This window comes from Camelus bactrianus, chromosome 3 (genome assembly GCF_048773025.1).
Source record: "Camelus bactrianus isolate YW-2024 breed Bactrian camel chromosome 3, ASM4877302v1, whole genome shotgun sequence".
Taxonomy (NCBI): domain Eukaryota; kingdom Metazoa; phylum Chordata; class Mammalia; order Artiodactyla; family Camelidae; genus Camelus; species Camelus bactrianus.
Window position 1 is genome coordinate 161,441,786 of NC_133541.1, and position 20,276 is coordinate 161,462,061.

The 20,276-nt window shown below is 42.1% G+C and overlaps 1 long non-coding RNA gene across 27 annotated transcripts in view; it reads left to right on the plus strand.

Annotated features, from left to right (window-relative positions):
• LOC141577225 (uncharacterized) overlaps positions 1-20,276 on the plus strand; it is a 276,443-nt gene that overhangs the window by 109,423 nt on the left and 146,744 nt on the right. For 20 of the 27 annotated variants that reach the window (XR_012506053.1, XR_012506057.1, XR_012506064.1 and 17 more), the window contains one exon: positions 14,545-18,778. The exons of 1 other annotated variant lie outside the window; for it this stretch is intronic. This is a non-coding gene — a long non-coding RNA (uncharacterized LOC141577225). Of the gene's footprint in view, positions 1-14,544; positions 18,779-20,276 lie in introns of those variants that run through there. 6 more of the 27 variants (XR_012506060.1, XR_012506055.1, XR_012506050.1 and 3 more) reach the window with 2 other exon arrangements.

Here is a 20,276-nt window from a genome sequence, read left to right on the forward strand (position 1 = left end):
TCCAAAAAATATTTTTATCAGGCCTGGTTAGTTACTTTCATAGTGAGTTGTTTTTTTTTTTTTTTTTTTCTAATTCCCAATTAATGCTGTAAGTTTTGTATGTACATAAACCTGGCTGGGGTAATAGTTGGAGGCTGGCAATCTGTCATTTTTTCTTTTCTTTTCTGTTTTTTATTTTTTTTTTTGAAAGTTCTATTCCACATTGTAAGTTCGGGTTCTCAGAATAAATTTGCTAGTAAGATTTCCCTCAGGGACAAATCTATGGCATGAAGTCTTTGCCTCTATCACTCCTGCAAGATTCTCTGTCACCAGAGAAAGCTGTTACCAGCCAGGAGGAGGGTCCCATTTTTGGAGTTGAAAGGTTACTCATAAGAGTTTTACTTTTATCCTGAAAAATTCAATGGAGGTAACCAAATTGAGGAAAACATTAGAACAACCTCTTACCTAACCACTCAGCCCTGAACCCAGTGTCCTTCAACTTGGACACACTCGGGACGTCTCCACTGGGTGAGTATTTTCCTGGTATGTTTCCACCAGCCTCACTTCGGACGTCTCTGCAAGGTGGGTATTTCCCATTATATTTCAACCAGGCCCCACCCAGTATGTCTCCACTGGGTGGGTAATTCACCCCAGTATCTTTCTACTGGAGGGCCAGTTACCTGGAAACTCCGCCAAATAAAACTCAGGATCATCAAACAAAATGTGATTTCCGAGAAACAAGAGAGACTCACCCAAATTCATCTGGACTCCTCGAGGAGGCAGATGGGCACAAAGGGCCACTTATGGTACCAAGGCTCCAGATACTCGGAGAGTTCAGGTGGAGAAAGTCTGCTCTGGGTCCCTTCATGATGTCCAAAACTGTTGACTGAAATACATGTGCAGCCTAAAGGATAAGAGTTATGTTTTATTTGGTGGGAGGACTTGAGCCAGGATGACAGCCACTCAGATCTCTCTGAGGGACTGCTCCCAAAAGGTTGAGGAGGAGCTAGGATATATAGGAGCTTTACAACAGAGACCAAGTTGTTGGAACAATAAAAGATTGCTTGTTATCTAAAGAAAGCCAGGTATCTCAAGTTCAAGAATTTAGTGCTTTTCTATGTATGGGAGGAAGCAAATATTTTGGACTCACTGAATTCATTCTTTAGACAAGCACCTAGCTATCTAGGACCAGTATCCTGTCCTTTCTTATTCTGAGTCTGCTCAGAGGGCACCATTGTGAGTTGCTGCAGGGGCCTGTCTTTGCTGGGGGGTGACAGCAGCCGCTAATGACTTGGTTTCAGCATTCTTTGTTTACTGACATGGTTGAAGTATTTTCATTCACATTGCAGTATTTTCGTTCAAGGACTGATTATGGATAATCTGCAACCTTGGAAAGCAACCAAGATGGAATTACTGCAGGTACCTTCTTTAATAAGCCGTGTGCAAACATAGACATGGAGGAAGCATACATTTGGATTTGGTGGTGTAGGGAAGGGTTTCTGCACATTACAGGAGAACACAATGCAGAATTCCTTAAGTCCACCTTTCTTTTCTGTAGTGGTTTCTGAGAACAGTTTATGGTAATTAACCAACATTGACAAATGGTGGCACACATTGCATTTAAGAGCTGGCCGGCTGCAAACTTGTGTATTGAACAGGTGGATTTCATAGGCAAGTGGTCAGGTGAATGGGAGAGAGATGGAACCCAGGCCTGGGCCCAGATTCAGGTTTAAATCACCAATTCCTCACCATGGGGCCTTGGATTAGAATGTAACCTCTCCTAACCTGTTGGTGAATCTGTGAAATGGGCATGATAATATTCGTTTCTACCTGGGATTGTTGTAAGTTCTAAAGAGTATTGTAGCACACATGAAGCACTTAACACACTGGCACTTAGCAGTGTTCACTGTGTGTGTCTGCCCCGCTTCGCGTGTGTCAGAGCTGTAAAGGCAGCATGTGTCTGTTGAGGATGCACTGGTAGCCCCTTGAATAGGTTGTGAATTTGGTAATTTCCTTTAATCTTGGTAACTCTGTGTGCCATGGGCAGTTATTTTCATGGACAGATGAGGAATCTCAGGGTAAAGAAGACTGTGTAATTTGCCCAAATTCAGACCATAATTTTGGATGCAGGGGCCTCGGTTCAGCATGGGCCCCAGGGCCTTCTGCCCTCTCCGTTCAGCATCAGAGCCAGATGTGGGGTCGGCTGTTTCCCAGCCCAGAATATCGGGCAGGCCGCAAGACACACCTGACCCTGTGCTGCTTGAGCAAAAACTCCGGAGGAGAGGAAGTTACAAAAGGGATAAACATAAAAACAGATGACAGCAAACTGTGATCAGCACTGAGAAGGAATGGAACACGCCTCGCAATGCAGAGCTGAGAGCTTTCCCGTCGTGGCTGCTCTGGGGGCGTTCATCTCAGCTAAACAAACTCTGCTGCTGCACCAAGGCAGGAAGGCAGGGAGCGTGTGGCCAGGTAGACAGGGCCTTGTTAATCATACTCATTCCCCATTAAGCTGCAGTGTCATGGGCACTTACCTAGTAAACAGATGTCTTCCATAATCATCACGCACATTTCTTGGTAGTTTTACTGCCCCACCTTTGAGATGAGGTCATTGAAGCTGGGGAGTTTGCTGCATGCCCGTGATCACCATGGAAATACCCCCACTTGTCTTTCAACCTAGACTGGTGTGGCTGTCATGTCCCAGCCCTGTGAATGGCATCGTGTTGCTTCTCCCAAGCGGCCCAAATGACTGACATTGATATTCTTAATTCGTAGGAAATGGTATGTGACAATAGGAGAAAAAGGTAGTAAGAAATTGTTTGGAAAACTAGAACAAAATCCAATTCTTCCCCAGCTGGGGGAGCCTACCCTGTGTCACTCACCCCACTCACTGCGTGTCACCTCCTCCCTGCCGACTCGGTGTTCAGAAGCCACTCTGAGCCTTTGAAGAACATTTTGCCTCATGACACTGTTGACTAGGACCTGCGACCTCTCTGTCCCTGGTTAACTCTCTCTTCAAAGCCATTTAAATTTTTTGCAGGCTCCTCCGCTCAGATGTAAGAATAGCCCCTTTAAACTTCTAGATGCAGCTCCTTAATGAAGATCTCGTGAAGGAAACTTAGTCAAAACCTGGGAGGTATGCACACAGTGACTGCAAACTCAGCACTTTATGAAGTTCAGAATCAGATTTGTGGGTGACTCAGGATAGGCTGTTTTAAGGTAACAAGGGGAAAGTGAAAGGATGCAGGCTCTGTGAGACTGAAACATCTCGGTCCCAGCCAGCAAGGCACCTGCGTTCAGAATGGTGTGTGGGGAGTGCAGAGTTCTCACAAAGAAAGAAGTGTTGGGATGGGAGGGAGGACAGTTAGGTACTTTACTGTGGAGGGAAAAAGTGGGTTGAACATTTCCTGGTTGAACAAGAGGATTGTGACATGATGTGCTTGTATTTTGGAGAGAAGGGTTTTGTGGGGACAGACCTAGGGAGAACGCTCTGTGGCTGGGGAGTCAGCACAACAGAGAAACACAGAGAACCGGGCAGACCCCAAGGCCCCTGCTGGGGAAGAGGCTGCCCGCCAATTCGAGCCCTGGGGGCGGCTTCTGTCCCTTAGCTGGGGCCTCAGAGCTCCCTTCACAACCCAGTCCTGTTGATACAAGAAAAAAAACGTGAGGCATGAGAAGGGCTGTGTCCCAGGCTTTGGTTGAGCCCCTGGGATGTGTCCCACCAGATTTTGTTCCTTGGCTTCTTGAAGTAAAGTATTCAAGAGCAAGCCACTGTTGAGTATAGGTAGATTTACTCAGAGAGATACATTGAAAGGCAAGAGAAAGGCCACGAGGTGCGAGGGTTTGTTGCTCAGATTAAAAGTAGGTACACACTCCACAGAGTGTGGGCTTTCTCCGAAGAGGGAGAGAGAGGGGTGACCGCAAGGTGGCGCAGTGTTGCTCGTTTTCTTGGGCTTGGTGGTTTCATTTGCTAATATGTAGAAGGACCAGCCTAAGTGCAAGGGGCTGAGATTCCCAGGGAGTTGGCCATTTCCCACCCTTTGACCTTTTGTGGCTAGCCTTGGGACTTCCATGGTGCCTGGGGCATGTTATTCACCATGTTAGTATTACAATGGGTGTATAATGAATCTCAAGCTCTGCTAGAAGTTAAATCTCATCATCCTGAGCCTCAAGGCCTACTGGGGGTTGAATCCTTCACCATTTTGATGTTAATTGCTGTGGCCTTCCTTGAATGGCTGTGCTCTGCCCCCTTCCATCCTGTCTCACTGTGATGACACAGAGAGAGTAAAGGCCGGGCCCTGCCTGTGCTCCTGCATTTAACAGCGGGAGGTGTGGGGTGGGCTTATAATGACTCTGAGTGGTGAGAAGGATGTTTCAGATTTTGCCAAGTGAGACATGGGGACCTGCCAGCAGCCATCACAGATTTATCTCAAGGGCATTATCGCTTGTGTTGTTACGGAAAGAACAGGCCAGCCAAGAAACAAGCACTGAGATTTATTACGCCGGCAGGCTCAGAGGGGCTTCTGTTCCGAAGCTCTGAGCACCTCCAAGACCTGCACATGAGGTTCTATAGGGTTAATTACAAGTAAGGGGCTATTAGCCAATAAGGCTCAAACAACAAAAAGCAATGAATCCGTACACTGAAGCTTATGAATTTGGAAAAGATCACTTTACTGACAATTGTTGACCTTGGATTTACGAGTTAGCTTATTAGCCCAGTAAACTGACACTAAACTTCAGATTTACGAGTTAGCCCAGCAATACTTAGATCAGTAAACCGACACTTATCACACTTATATTTGTGACTTAGCTCTTTAGCCCAGCTGGGCTTTTCCTTCACAGTGTCACTCATCTTTTCTATATTTCTTTTTTTTTTTTTTTAAGTATTTAATCCAAATTTAATATCAGGTTTTTTTGGAAAGAAATTTCTCTTTTTCTTTTCTTTGGGACTCTTTTGGGGGGTAGGTAATTAGGTATATTTATCTGTTAGTGGAGGCCCTGGGGCTTGAACCCGGGACCCCGTGCACGCTAAGCACACGCTCTACCATCCTCCCATGATCTTTTCTTTTTGCTTTAGCTGCCAAGAATCTTACAGCTGAATTTCTAGTCAGCCTTTAACACTTGCCCTGACTCCAGGGAATCCATTTTTATGACTTTACCTCCCCCTGATTTCATTTAAGTATTGAATCTCCAATTTCTCTTCACTCTCAGTTTTGCCTTTTTGTTGTTATGGTTGTTAAGGTGTGTTTAAAAAAATTGTTTAATTTCTCTTTTAGCAGGAGGCTGAAAGTAAATAAATATGTAAACAAACAGCACACTTAAATGCTTTTATACATTCTAAGCTGTTTAGTTGTTACTTAAAAACCGAATTGAATATTAAAGTGATAAAATTTTTAAATTATTTTTTAATTTTTTACAAAGATATAGCTGATTTAAAATATGATATGTTTCAGGTGTACAATAGATGCTCCATTTATAGTTACTGTAAACATTGGCTGTATTCCCTGTGTTGTAAGATACATCCCTGTAGCGTGTTTACATTACATGTTGCAGTTTGTATAAGAAAGTTGGTTAACACAGAGTCTGGGGCATGGCTGTGTCTGACTCAGCGTCACGCTCACCCTGCCTGTCAGAGCCCAGGCCCTCACTCCTGTCTGCAGGGCAGCGAGTGGAGGCAGCCCTCATCAGCGCTGGCACCACCCTCTGAGCGGCAGTGACAGCAGTGTCTGTGTGTGGAAGTGCAAATTGTTTTTCCAGGAGCTTTACATGCATTTCTGCATTTAATAAATTAAGCCCTCCTGTGAGGAAGCGTTTTATGATTTTAATGAATAATACATTTTATTTTGATATTGATAGACTTCAAACCTCCGGAAAATTTACAGAAGTAGTACAGTGAATGCTTAGATACAGTTCACCTTAAAGGGCACTCTTTGTCCTTTTGTGTCTGGCTTATTTTAGCATAAATTTTAAAGGTTCATCCATATTGTAGACTGAGTCAGTACTTTATTCTTTTGGTTTCATAATATCCTTTTTCTTTTCTTTCGTTTTTGGTCTATTTAAAAATATTTTCATTGAAGTCTAGTCAGTTTATAATGTTGTGTCAGTTTCTTGGGTACAGCACAACAATTCAGTTAAATAGGAACATACGTGTATTCATTTTCATATTCTTTTTAAACATAAGTTACTATAAGATATTAAATATATTCTCCTGTGCTATACAGTATAAACTTGCGGTTTATTCTATACATAGTCAGTATCTGCAAATCTTGAAATCCCAAATTATTCCTTCCCACACCCTCTCCCCTCTGGTAACCATAGTTTGGTTTCTATGTCTCTGTGTCTGTTTCTGTTCTGTAGATAAGTTTATCTTTTTGTGTCTTTGTTTTTTTGATTTTTTTTTTTTTTTTTTTTTTTTTTTTAGATTCCACATGTGAGCGATCTCATGTGATATTTTTCTTTCTCTTTCTGGCTTACTTTTCTTAGAATGACATTCTCCAGGTCCATTCATGTTGCTGCAAATGGCATTACTTTATTATTATTTTATGGCTGAATAGTAGTCTATTGGAGAAATATACTAGAGTCTCTTCATCCAGTCATCTTTCAGTGGACATTTAGGTTGTTTCCATGTCTTGCTATTGTAAATAGTGCTGCTGTGAACATTGGGATGAAAGTGTCTTTTTGAATTAGGGTTCCTTCTGGATATATGTCCAGGAGTGGGATTGCTGGGTCATTGGAAGGTCAATTTTTTGTCTTTTGAGGAACCTCTACACAGTTTTCCACAATGGCTCCACCAAACTGCATTCCCACCACAGTGTAGGAGGATTCCCAATTCTCCGCAGCCTCTCCAGCATTTACTGTCTGTGAACTTCTGAATGATGGCTATTCTGACTGGTGAGAGGTGATACTTGATTGCAGTTTTGATTTGCATTTCTCTGATAATGATATTGAGCATTTTTTTCATGTGCCTATTGGCCATTTGTATGTCTTCATTGGAGAAAAGTTTCTTTGGGACTTCTGCCCATTTTTGAATTGAATTGTTTGTTTTTGTTTCTTATTAAGTGTAAAAGCTGTTTACATATTCTGGGAATTAAGCCCTTGCCAGTTTCATTTACTGCCACTATTTTCTCCCATTCCATAGATTGTCTTTTTGTTTTGCTTTTTGTTTCCTTTTCTGTGCAAAAGCTTGTAAGTTTAATTAGATCCCACTTGTATTATTTTGCTTGTATTTCTATTGCTTGAGTAGACTGCTCTAGGGAAACATTGTTGAGATGTATGTCAGATATTTTGCCTATGTTTTCTTCTAAGAGGTTTATAGTGTCTTGTCTACATGATTAAGGCTTTAAGCCATTTTGAATTTATTTTTGTGTATGCTGTGAGGGAGTAGTCTAACTTCATTGATTTATATGCAGCTGTCCAGTTTTCCCTACACCACTTGCTGAAGAGGCTGTCTTTACTCCATTGTATGTTCTCACCTCCTTTGTCAAAGTTTCAATGAACAAAAGTTTGTGGGACTATTCTTGGTAATTTTGTTTATCCGTTCATTGATGGATGGATATTGTTTGTAAACTTTGGCTACTCTGAATGATACTGCCATGAATATTGATGTGCAAGTTTTTGTGAGAATATGTTTTCATTCTGTTTGCTGTACAGTTGGCCCGCCATAGCTGTAGTTTCCACTTCATGGATCCAGATGGCTGGTTGTAAAGGGACTCGAACATCCTTGGATTATGGAATCCAGGATGGGGGGTTCCTGAAACCAGCCCCCCAAGGATACTAATGGATGACTCTACATGTAGGAGTGAAATTGCTGAGCCATATAACTCTAACCTTTTGAGGAAACACCAGACTTCTCCAAAGAAGCTGCACCATTACCCCTTTCCAACGGCTGCGTATTGAGGGTTCCCATTTCTCTGCCTCCTGACCGACACTTGTTATTGTCCATGTTTTGATTATAACCATCCTAGTGAGTGTAAAATCAGATCTCATTTTGATGTTGATTTTGCTAGTGATGCTGAGCATCTTTTCATATGCTTATTGGCCAATTGTGTATCTATTTAAATACTTGGCATATTTAAAAATTGGGTCGATTTTCTTTGTATTGGTCAGTTGTAAGCATTTGTTTTATATCCTGGATACTAGTCTCTTATTAGATATATGCTTTGCAAAATTTTTCTCCTAATCTGCAGATTGTCGTTTCACTTTACTTTTTTTAAACATTAAAACAATTTCTTTCTAGGGGAGGTAATTAGATTTATTCATTTTATTTTTCTTGCTAAGCACGCACTCTATCACTTGAGCTACCCCCTTCCCCTTTCATTTCACTTTCTTGATGATGTCCTTGTAACAAATGGTTTTAATTTTGATGAAGTCCATTTTATCTTTTTTTTTTCATATGTGTTCTTGGTATTGTATCTAGGAAGCCATAGCCTATCCTAAGACCACAAAGATTTAAACTATGTCTTCTTTTAGAAAGTTTATACATTTAGTTATTACGTTTCTGTCTGTGATCCATTTTGAATTAATATTTTATTTGTTATATAAAATATGGGGGTCCAGATTCCAGATTCATTCTTTTCCCTGAAGATACCCAGGTGTCTCTGCACCATTTGTTGAATAGACTATTCTTTCAATGGAGTGTTGTTGGCACATTTCTGGAAAAATGACTGTAAATGTAAGTTTCCCCCCTGGATTTTTTATTGTGTTTCATAGATTTATGCATCCAAACTTATGCCAGTACCATAATGACTTGAGTACTATAGATTTGTAGTAACCTTTGAGTGAGTCCTCCAACTTTGCTCTTCTTTTTCAAGATTGTTTTGGCTGACCTGGGTCCCTTGCACTTCCATATGAATTTTGGCATCAGTTTTTCAATTTTTGCAAAGAAGTCAGCTGGAATTTTGATAGAGATTCCATTAAAATTGTAGATCACTTTGGGGAGTCTTAACATTTTTTACAATATTGTCTACCATTCCATGAACATGGGATGCCTTCCATATATGTAGATCTTTTAATTTTTTTTGGTGATACTTCAAAATGTTCAATGTGCAAGTCTTGTAAAATTTTGTTAAATGTATCTCTCATTTTATTTTTAATGCTGTTCTAATTGGAAAGGCTGAGCTTCCTAAGGGTGGGACTATATATCAATTTATTTATTTCTAGGATTCCTACACAGCAAATACCCTAGATTTATATTTGCTACATAAATCTATCCACAATTCTTCCCACCCCCGTGTCATAAGAAACCAAGACCCAGGTTAAGCTACCTGAACACCTATGTGGAAGTGAGAAGTGAGACCTTTGGGTGGGGCTTTGTGCAGATTATACTGAGAGCTTATTCAGTGTGGCTTCATCTTAATGTCTTTTAAACAATCCTTTCAGTGTATATAGTCAGATACATTAAGAACATGCCCTTTTGTTGTGTGGAGGAGCTAAGACTATAATTTTCAAATAATTTCTAGTGAGAGTGTTGTACTTGAAACCTAATTTGCATCAATCTTTGAAGATTTATGTTTCAGGAGCTTTGACTATATAATACCTGTCTTTATTCAATAACGACAACTAAATGCTCAAACAACATGTAAGAGTTTGAGCAACCTGCCCCCACCCCGTAGTGCTGGTTGGCTGCAGCTGTAACTGGAGTCAAGGCTTACCTATCCCAGTACGCTTGGGCTGATCTGCTCAAAGGGTTTCGTCCAATAGTTTGTCGGTAGTCTTTTGGACAAAGCCATAAAGCATTGATTTAAGGTTGCTGGAATGGAATCTATTTTATTAATATTAAATAAGCACATATTGAGTGCTTACTGTATGTTGGGAATTGTCCCTCAGCCTCACATGAATATTATTTCTTTTAAAACCTCACATATTTCCTTGTTATTCTCACTTTACAGATAAGGAGACTGAGAATTAGGTCTTCTCTCTTTTGGGGGGAGCTCATTATAAATGATGGGAAGTTGTAAGGAAAAAGATATTGATTCATCCAGAGAAAACATTTTACTGAGAGTCAGCACTGAAGAGGGTGATCATTGTTTGAGTGAGACGAGCCCCGGGTTGTACGGAGTCAGCATCCCTGTCCTGGACATGGCACGTGTAGGGCTGCGGGGTGGGTGAGGCGGCGAGGCCGCGCAGGGAACACGGATGCCGGGCCATTGGGCTGTGCTCAGGCCCGGTGGGGCTTTCTCCTAAGGGCAGTGGACCGTCATTGACAGATTTTAAGTAGGGGAGTGGGGTGCTTTCGTAGATCACTTTTGTCTTGTAGAATGCTTAGAAACATTTAGAAGGCTCCACAGGAGGTGATGTGATAAGTCAGAGTAGGGTGGCTGTGAGGTGTAGCAGTGTTCAATTTTCAAGTGATTTTCAGTCCCAGGTTTGTGGCTCAGTACCTGTGTCACTTTGGATGACACACTCAAGGAAGTGAAACAATTTATCTTATTAATTGAAGCAGTGATATACCGACTTCCCAGGACTTCTGTGGAGATCCAGTGAGATAACGTGTGCACAATGTGCAGTGTGGTCCCCAGTACAGAGTCAGTGCTGAGGGAGTGCCAGTGAATCTGGTAGGTGAGGTGTGGGTGGTGGGACTCGTTGACTGAGGAAATTGGGCCCTGAAGGAGGGGTCCAGTCACATCTGTGAGTGATGGGACTGAGCTGGGAGAGGCAGAGAGACCTTGCCCACTGACAAGGGGCCCTGGGCACGACGGCTATGGGAGGAGAACCGTGAAGTCAGCTATTTGCAGGTGGAGTTGGAGGTGCCCTTGAAACATCTAAGTGCAGTGCCACAATCACAGAGAAGGTCTAGGCCCGGGCTGTGCATTTTCCTATAATCTCAATCCCTGAGGATGCCGAGGTATTGATCATTGAACTTGAAGACATACTTACAGGACAAGTGAATAGTGGTATCATCTCTGTCATCAAAGCTCACGTCTCTTTATTCATCACTCACTTTGCTAATTGGGCACTTACAGAGCTCACTTCACCGTCCTCACCTGGGCTCAGGCTCCACAGAAAAGATCTTGTGAGTCTCCCTCTTTTCCAGAAGAAAACACATTTAGCTGGTAGATTTCTCTACCTCGCCAGACTTAGAATTTTAGTTTGTTGATTTAATTCTGTTTTCTGTTGGCCGTCTCCTGACAGGAGAGACATTTTACCTCATGGTCAGGTTTCAATTAGCTGTTACTGAGAACTGCTGATCTGATCCATAGTGTATGTTTTCTATTAACTTTGTAGAGTACTTATCATTTTTCTGTCTTTGCCCTTTAATTTTGTTTCCTCTTCAATGTTCTATCCTATTTGGGGCCTTATTTTATTTTTTAATTAAAAAATGTCTGTTAGCAGTTAAGAAAACAAAAGCAAAGAAAAAATGCACATGATGGCTAGATTTAGAAAATATCTAGTGTGTTTTCTGTCTCGGCAATGGAGGGTTCTAGAAACTCTTGAAAACCTTCATTACATAAGTTCCTTAAAATGCTGATTAAGAAATAAGACCTTCCTTCCTCATCTTTCTAGCTGCACAGCTAATTGTCAAGAAAGTGAGGGGAAATCTTCAGAAGCCAAGTCAAACCAGAAAGCAGGGATTCTGGGAGATATGCGAGCCTTAGAAGCCCTGGGGGGCCAGTTGGCTCGTGAACTGAGTTTCAGTTGCCTTGACAGGAGGGCTGGAGGTGAGCCCTAGGCCTCTCACACTGGGAGTTGGATGGCTGTTCTTATGTAAGCCCAAGCACATCCTGAGAATCCTGCTTTATAAAAGGGGGAATTAGAAAGAAAAGTAAAAAAGCATTCCTCAAGGCAAGGAAGTAATGAAAGTCAATTTTTTGGAAGAGGGGAAAAATAACATATCCAATGTAAGTATTTAGTTTAAATCTGTTCTGGCATGAGAGTGACAACAAACTCCTGGCAGAAAATCACAGCTCCTCCCGGAAAGAGAAGTTGTGTTTTGAATGAATCAGTGGGCAGCCATTCCGAAAAAGGCCTCCAGAGTCTTCTGGATCAAGATACTGGACCCAAACACCTCCCTTCCATGGTCTCATTTAAATAACCAGAAAGGTTTTAAAGGAAAGAAGCCATAATCATAGTTCTATTTATTGACATTAATATATGCTTGGAATTCAGAGGTGACTATGGAGTTGTCTCCTCTTTTATGGACCTTACTTTCTATTTGACATAGTCGGGGAACTTGGTGGAGGGTGGTGTTAGTCTGTTGCAATTAGCCAGGAGAGGAGATTAAGAAAACAGTGAAGGGTGGGTGACATTTTTAGCTGAGGACAGTCCTGTTCAGTTGGTTTGTAATTGCAGACTCGTTGAGTTGTCACTGGAGGGAATTGATTTTATGGAATTTGGACTTAACTCAGGCCTCTTCAGAATGGACAAGTGAACCTGGAGAAAGACAGTCAAATCTGTGCAGACATTCAAGTCCACGTGAACGTGCTGTATCCCTGAGCCAAAGATAGGACAAGTAGGCAGCACTTCTTGAGGACAAAAGAGTGGTTTTTAAGGTTCTCCAAGAATGAATCCCAGGGAACCGGGATGGCCAGTTGTCAAACTGTGACTTTGCTCTTTGGACGGTGTACCCACCGAGGTTTTTGGCCATTTATAGGTTTCCATTTCTCTTTAATGCATGACAGGTGATGAGGACGTGGGCATACACTTTTGACACCTTGTTGAAGTGACTGGGTACCTGCCTAGAAGCGCGGGCACAGCTACGGCTGCGCCTTACATCTTGCCGCCCATCCCGCTCCCTGGCTCCGTGATCACGGCAGAGTGGTTCCTTGATGACCTGTCCGTCTCCTCTGTGACATCGTAACCCAACAAAATAACGGAGCGTATTAGCTTGGCTTTGTTCTTTTCATCCTTCCCTTCGAATGATGATGACTGATAATGGACCCAGTTACGTTTGCAGATGATTTACACGTAGGGCTTTCAGTACAAACCTTGTAATCCCCACTGTGTGATCTAGAGAAGAAAGTTACATTCTTTCCAAATTGTTTTGATGCACTTATGTGGGAAAATGATGTATGTTTGAATATGTATTTCCTCTCTGAATCATCATGGCTCTAGATGAATATTTGTAGACATGGAATGAGTTTTCTGTATTTGAACTGTATGGTCCCCTAAATTCTCCCCAGCATTTTAAGTCATCACTGTAGTGCTACCTCCAGAGTTTCCCAAAGCATCCACCACTGCCTGTTCTTTGGACACTGTGAGTTTCCAAGTTGGAGAAGGCTGCTGGTTGTTGAGGCATTCTCTGGCACATCTCTGGCTGGCTGATGTGAGCTTAGCACACAAGACTTGGCAGACAGTATCTAACCATGGTCACGTCCATTTCTGGAACACTCATGGAGGGTTTTACACCTATGCTAGTGGCATACGTTATTTCATTTAGTTTTCCCAACAATCATAATTAGATTTTATCACCTGTATTAATAAGGAAATTGTCAAAGCGAGTGATGTGCAGACTTTGGACTGGAACACGGGTCTTTCTGATCCCTGTCTCTGTTCCCTCCCCAGCCTATCCTTCCAAATGGCCAGGAGACTCTTCCTCAGTCTTGAGTTTCCCGCTGATTTTACCACTCTCTTTGTTTCTGGAGAGGAAAACAAGTCTAAACTTACTTTCCAGTTGGAAATGGAATGGAGAGTTAACGTTGGAAGCCGGGAGAGTCTGTCCTGTGATGAAGCGGTCTCCGAGCCACTTCCACTGGGACGTCACATCACTGTCTGGGCCCCTTGCACAGCCTGTGCACAGGTGATAAGCCAGATGTGCCGAGCAGTCCTCCCGGACAGGGCAGTGCGTTGGAAATGTGTTTGGGGATTTGGTTTCATTATATAGGTTCCTGAGGGCCTTGGCCTGGCACTTCGAGTGGGACCACTCCCTGTCCCATAGACTCGTGCTCTGGGCCCGTGCAGAACTAACGTGGCCTCAGCCTGAGACTCAGGGCCCGTTTTGATGAGGAGCATTTTAGTCCAGGGTCTGCCGGAGGCTCTGACACTTCTGGGCTGTGGGAATTTGTCCAGGATGATAATAATTCCTCCCCGAGTTTCAGATTTCCTTGCCTGTGAGCCGGGGTAGTAATAGTTTCTGAAATGATTGTAATGATTCAGTAATGGGCACAGCGTGTGCTGGCAGGTAGCTGGTGTTTAAGGAGCAGAAGTCGCAGACACTCTGTCAGCCTCTCACTGTGTGCTCTGTGCTTTGAGAGGTTGTGTGTTTGGTGAAAGTCCCGCCCAAACCCTAGGGTCTAGATGAACTGTTGTTCCTTTACTTTCCCTTCCTTTTCCTCTTTCCCTTCTCTGTGTCCCATGTTTAGGTAGCAGATTCCTCTGTTTCAGGGAATACGGACCTTTCTAATAAAAGGAGAGGCGGAACTCGGAAAGGTGGGGCCCAGAGGGTGTCTGGAGCGTCTGCAAAGCGCTGCTTCCCTGCATTTCTGCATCCTGTCCCATCAGTGCATGAAGTCAGCCTTCCTCTTCCTTCCTGTGTCATTGGGTCTCTGTTTTAAGGGAAAGTATTTTACGGGTCTTTTTTCAATTACATGTTTCATTCAGATGCGTGTTGCTTTTCTCCCTGTGCTTCAGCATTCCTAGGAGAGAATTCAGCAGTGCAGCATCCTCTCCGTGCTCTATGATTTGATCGGCTTCCACCGAAAGTCCGCCTTCTTCAAGCGGGTGGCCCCCGTGCAGCTCGCGGCCCCCTGCATCCCAGAGCCTGGCGGGAAGACCTGCTACCGGCTCCTTCTGCAGACGCTTCCTGGCTACAGTCTGTCACTGTTTTCTCAGGACTTCAGCAAAGGTTTTGGAACTAAAACATTGCTTCAGTCCCATTAACCATGCCTGGTTTGGGCCCTGCTGTCCTGTCTCATCAGGGTGAATCCTGATTCGTTTAGAACAGGGCTCAGCAGACTTTTTCTGTCAAGGGCTTGGGAGTAAGTATTTCAGGGTCTGTAAACCTCCTGATCTCTGGTGCAGCTGCTCAGCTCTGCTGTTCAGACTCCAGAGCAGCCGGACATTCCACACACCCACAGAGCGTTATTAACAGCGGTGGCTGGGGCTGGATTCGGTGTATGAACTGCACTTTGTCCCCACAGCCTCCTCACTATTGACGCCTGCACCAGAGCGTGCATTTGTGACAGTGGGTGAACCTGCACTGACACCTCATCATCACCCAGAGCCCAGACTTGACACTAGGATTTACACTTGGTGGTGTGCACTCTGTGGGTTTGGACAGATGTGCAATGACATATATCCACCGTCACAGCATCATACAGAGTAGTCTGACTTAGTGACCTTAAAATGCTCTGTGCTGCACCTCATTCATTGCTCCTTCCCCTCTAGCCTCTGACAGCCACTGATCCTTTAGTCTCTGTGGTTTTCCCTTTCCCAGAACACCATACAGTGGGAATCAGACAGTTGCGGAACCTTCCCAGATTGTCTTCTTTCACTTAGTAATATGCATTTAAGGTTCCTCCATATCTTTCCATGCCTTGATAACTCATTTCATTTTAACAACAAATAATAGTCCATTTTCTGGCTGGACCACAATTTATCCATTCACCTACTGAAGAACAGCTTAGTTGCTTCTTAGTTCTGGTGATTGTGAATAAAGGTGCTATTAACATCTGTATGCAGTTTTGTGTGTGGACATAAGTTTCCATTTCGTCGAATAAACACCAAGGAGCACAGTTGCCGGATCATATGTTAGGAGTACGTTTAGTTTTGTAAAAAATTGCCAGACCGTCTTCCAAAGTATCTGGGCCATTTTACATTCCCACCAACAATGCATGAGTATTCCTGATGCTCCACATCCTCACCAGCATTCGGTGCTGTCAGTGTTCTGCGTTTTGGCAGTTCTGACAGGTGTGCAGTGGTACCTCGCTGTTTCAGTCTGCATCCCCTTGATGACAGATGCTGTGGAGCATCTTTCCATAGACTTCTTTGGCATCTAGATTTCTTCTTTGATGAGGTGTGTGTTCAGGCATTTTGCTCATTTTTTAATCAGGTTGTTCATCCTTCTTGTTGAGTTTAAAGAGATTTTGGTATATTCTGGATATCAGCCCCTTATCAATGTGTCCCTGCCCTTCACCTGCAGCACCGGAGTTGTCCTTTGGGTCTCAGTGGAGTGTCAGCTCTTCAAAGAGGTTCCCTGTCTTCCCTCAGCCTAAATACTGTCCTTGTATTTTTCACTTTCATTGACTCATTTTGTTCTTTTTAAATAGCATTTCCCATAATTTGTAAGTAGATTAACAAAAAAAGGGCAATGATTGAACACCACCTCCCCCACCAGGAAGTGTGCCCTGTGAGAGCAGAGGCCCTGTCCCCACTCACCGTTTCTCATGACAGCACATGGCACATGTCCATGTAAAAGTGTGTAACGTGGGGCCAAACCTGATGAGCAGCTATGATGACACGTGTTGGCTACCATTTATTGAGTAGACTTTGTTTCTAATGTAAATTATTAAATCACATGAATGAAACTTGTTTGTTTTGAAAAATAAAACAACAAAGCACACCTCCATTTGATTGGTACTTTCTACTTAGCCTTCTGACACAGGAGGGGATGTTCACAATCATTTTCTGGAGGAGGTTGGGGAGGTAAAGTAAGAGAGTGAGATCAAATAAAGTAAAAATGATAACTATCAGTTGGCATTATTTTCACTAAGACATAAAAGTTACTTTAAACCCTATCTCAGCTGTTGTTCTGTTGTTTTAAACATTTCTCATAGAATTAAATGGAAGCCCACTAAACCCTGAAAGGGAAATTGTGTGCTCAGGTCCTGAAAAGTGTTTATGTCTATTTCTTGAAATGCACATTTTCCCTGCTGGTTACGGAATTTCGAGGCGGGAACACAGCCGTGCGCTGTGTGTCTGCCGGCTTTACGGGCTGCTCACTTTCATTTTCATTTTCTTGTGTTGCAGTTTATGAAGGTTTTCCATGAGGTATATTGCTCAGCCTTTTCCTGAATGAAGGATTGAATTTTCCACAGGAAATCTTATGAAAGAGAGTGACAAGGCACATGGGTTTCCCAAAAAGGAATACTTGATGTAATAAACTCTCACTATGGTGAACTTTTTTAATACAAGCCAGTTGAAAATTTTATCACTAGGTCATAGGCCACAAATCTGTCTTAAGAATAAAAAGATTCAAATTTTATAGAAGAAGCAGTTTGAATCAAGTAGAAATTATGATTTGTACACTAGTTGGTGTTAGAACTTATACTCAGTCTTATCATAATTGCCTGTGGTAGGAACTGGATCATTATTTATTTATTAAAAAAAAATCCACTAGGTGCTATTTGCCCCATTCTTGATGCAGCAGTGCTGAGGTTAGTTAAGTTGGGCCATTTAGGATTGTTAGCTAGGTTTACCAGACATTGATTTCAGCCTCTTTATCTTTTTTACAATCTCTTCTTTTTTATCGGCCTTTGGTCTTTTGACAACGTGGAAATACTCCACGGATCTGCCTTTCCCTTTTTTCCTGTCTTTGTGGGAAAAGATTTCTGAAAGACAAACTACTAGGATATTAAGGATTTTGTGTGGGGTAAGTTTATTCAGTTCTAAGGTTTTCAATTAATACGTATTAATACTTGCTATTCAGCTAATGACAGTAAAATTATAAACTAACTTAAGTATATATCAGTAAGTATAGTACAATCAGCCCATCACCCAGATTAAGGAATTCACAAACTTTTCCATATTTCCTTTATTCAGACCTTTGTTCTTTTATTTGTCCTTTGTTGAAGTTTTTGACAGCAAATCCAAGAAGACATGTCATTTTACCCTATGTACTCAAGTAGACATGTCTGAGAAATGAGGGCCTTTTCTTTGATCAGGTTTTTCCATTTGACTTATGTGCTCGTTAAGTACCAGCTTTATCAGGCATCTCACTAGGCATTAGGGATCCTTGGGGCAATGAGACAGTCCTGGCTCCCAAGGAAGTTAAGGGCTGATGGAAGAAACCAACACAGGAGCTTGCGTGCCTCACTTAAGGTCCCTGCTGGATGACACCAATTGGACAAAATTTGTGCGCAATACAGTAGGAATCACAGAAGGGACTGATCAGACTAGTAGGACCGGCCGTGAGAGAGGCGGTCATCAGGGCTACAAGAGGAGGAATCATTTGATCAGAATCTGAAATCCTTTCTGCCAACCTTCCTACCAAGCCCCCAGGGCCCATCACACACAACCCTGTGCTGTAACTGTTTTTGATTCCAGTTACCACATCTCTTTCAGGAAGGATTTTAATGTGGAAAATATTTAAAATCAGTAATTGTTGCCAGAAGGGACATAGAACAAGGAACATGGAAACAACACAAATGTCCATCAGCACATGACTGGATAAAGACGAGGTGATACATATGTACAATGGAATACTACTCAGACATAAAAGATGCCATTTGCAGCAACATGGATGGACCTGAAGACTGTCATTCTAAGTGAAGTGTAGTGGAAAGAGAAAGAAAAATGCCATATGACTTCATTTATGGGGAATCTAAAATTAATAGCAATAATAATAAGACCACAAATGAACTAAATATTATTTTGATTTCTTGAATATGTGTATGTACATCTGACTGTCCTTTGTGATAGGATTACCATATTCTGTTTATTCTTTTGTAGATGTCCTTATTCCTCTGGTAACTGTAATTTTAAAAATCTAAAGCTCTAATCTGTTCTTAGAAAGAATAATTAGTATATATATGTAAACTAAAAAATGCAGTATGCTGTATGCATGTATTTACATGCAATATGTGTATGTGAAGTTGAACTGTAATAATTCTACCCGATAAAACTGAAAAAGGAAAAAAATAAAAAATTTATTTAGCAAAATCACCCCTCTTTAGATATTAAAACGTTCATTTCTGAGATTCTGTGAAAGACGGCATGGAAGTAGGTTTTAAGATTTTCTCCTTGCTCCTCGGTGAGCAGCCTGGGCTGCACAGCTTGGCCGCCACAGGCACCCAGGGCTTACCGGCTTGCTTCTCACTTGTTGGGAGGAAGATTACTGCTTCAGGAATATTTATGCTCTTAGAAGCTGCTGAAAACCCCACAGAGCTTCTGTTTACATGGGGTGTATCTGTCAATATACCCCATTTTAGAAATTAGAACAAAAAATTTAAACTCAAGAACTGACAAGCATACGCTGTCCCAGCACGTGGTCAAAGCAGTGCTGCCACGGTGGCGTGTGTTGGTTCTAGGAAAAATGCACCGAACACTCAAGAATGAGGATGAACCCACAGATCTCATCTCAGCAATGCTATGAAGAGGTGGGACCCAAAGCCCATAAAACAGTGCTGAAGTCCCCAGATGTCTCAGAACACACAGAGCCATGGGATCAAGAATCCAGTACCTCATGGATCATCAGCAGTGGAGACCGTGTCCTGGGTCAGGAGGAGCAGAATTAGGGATAGCAGGCACACATTCCTATTGACAGCAAAGCTTTAAAGGTTTTGAATTGACTGAAAGTTTGGCAAAGTTTTGCATTTAGACTACTACTTTTCCTCTCCTGGAGACGTTAGAAGGAAAACACTGATTAATAGAGGATGATTGTAATGGATTAATTATGATACTGATGACATGGGCTGCGAACACTAACCCTGCACTCAGTGTAGACTAAGCCTTTTATGTACACAATTCATTAGGTCTCCACACCCCTGCAACGTGGCATTAAGCACTCATACAACCATGAAACCAGTGACTATAAAACAGTCACAAGCCTTCCTCTCCAGCGTGAGGTAGCAAAACCAGTAAGGGTTTTCAATGACAAATGCCAAAATCATATATTTTTGGGAAAGAAAGCAAATGAAACACTGAAGAACAATAAACCAAAAGAGCAGATAGAATGGAAAATTTTATTGAAGAAAGCAATGATTGATTCAATTAAAACAGCTAATGTCCCTGGTATAATTGAAACATCAATCCAAATTTTTGGAAAAGTGGGTTGTGAAATTACTGTTTCATTTAATATTGGAATTCCTATTTGGACCAATTTCATATGCACCACTGTTGTGAGGTTAGATATTTAGGTAAATAACAATATTCCTATTTTTTAAGTTAACAGGAAACATAACACAGGACTCCAGATTTAGGGAGAGAATGCAAAAAACTACTATCATACTCCATCCAGTAAGGACAAGTGTCCCTGCATCACCAAAGCAATGAGAATTTGCACAAAGAAAACACAGTTCCAATTGTGACAAATATGAGACCGTGAGCCATGAGTTACGAGAACAAGCCACTGTTTAAATGCCATGGGCAAATTTTTTTTATCATCTTGAAAACATCACTGATGTTCTAGGAAAGAAAAATAATTG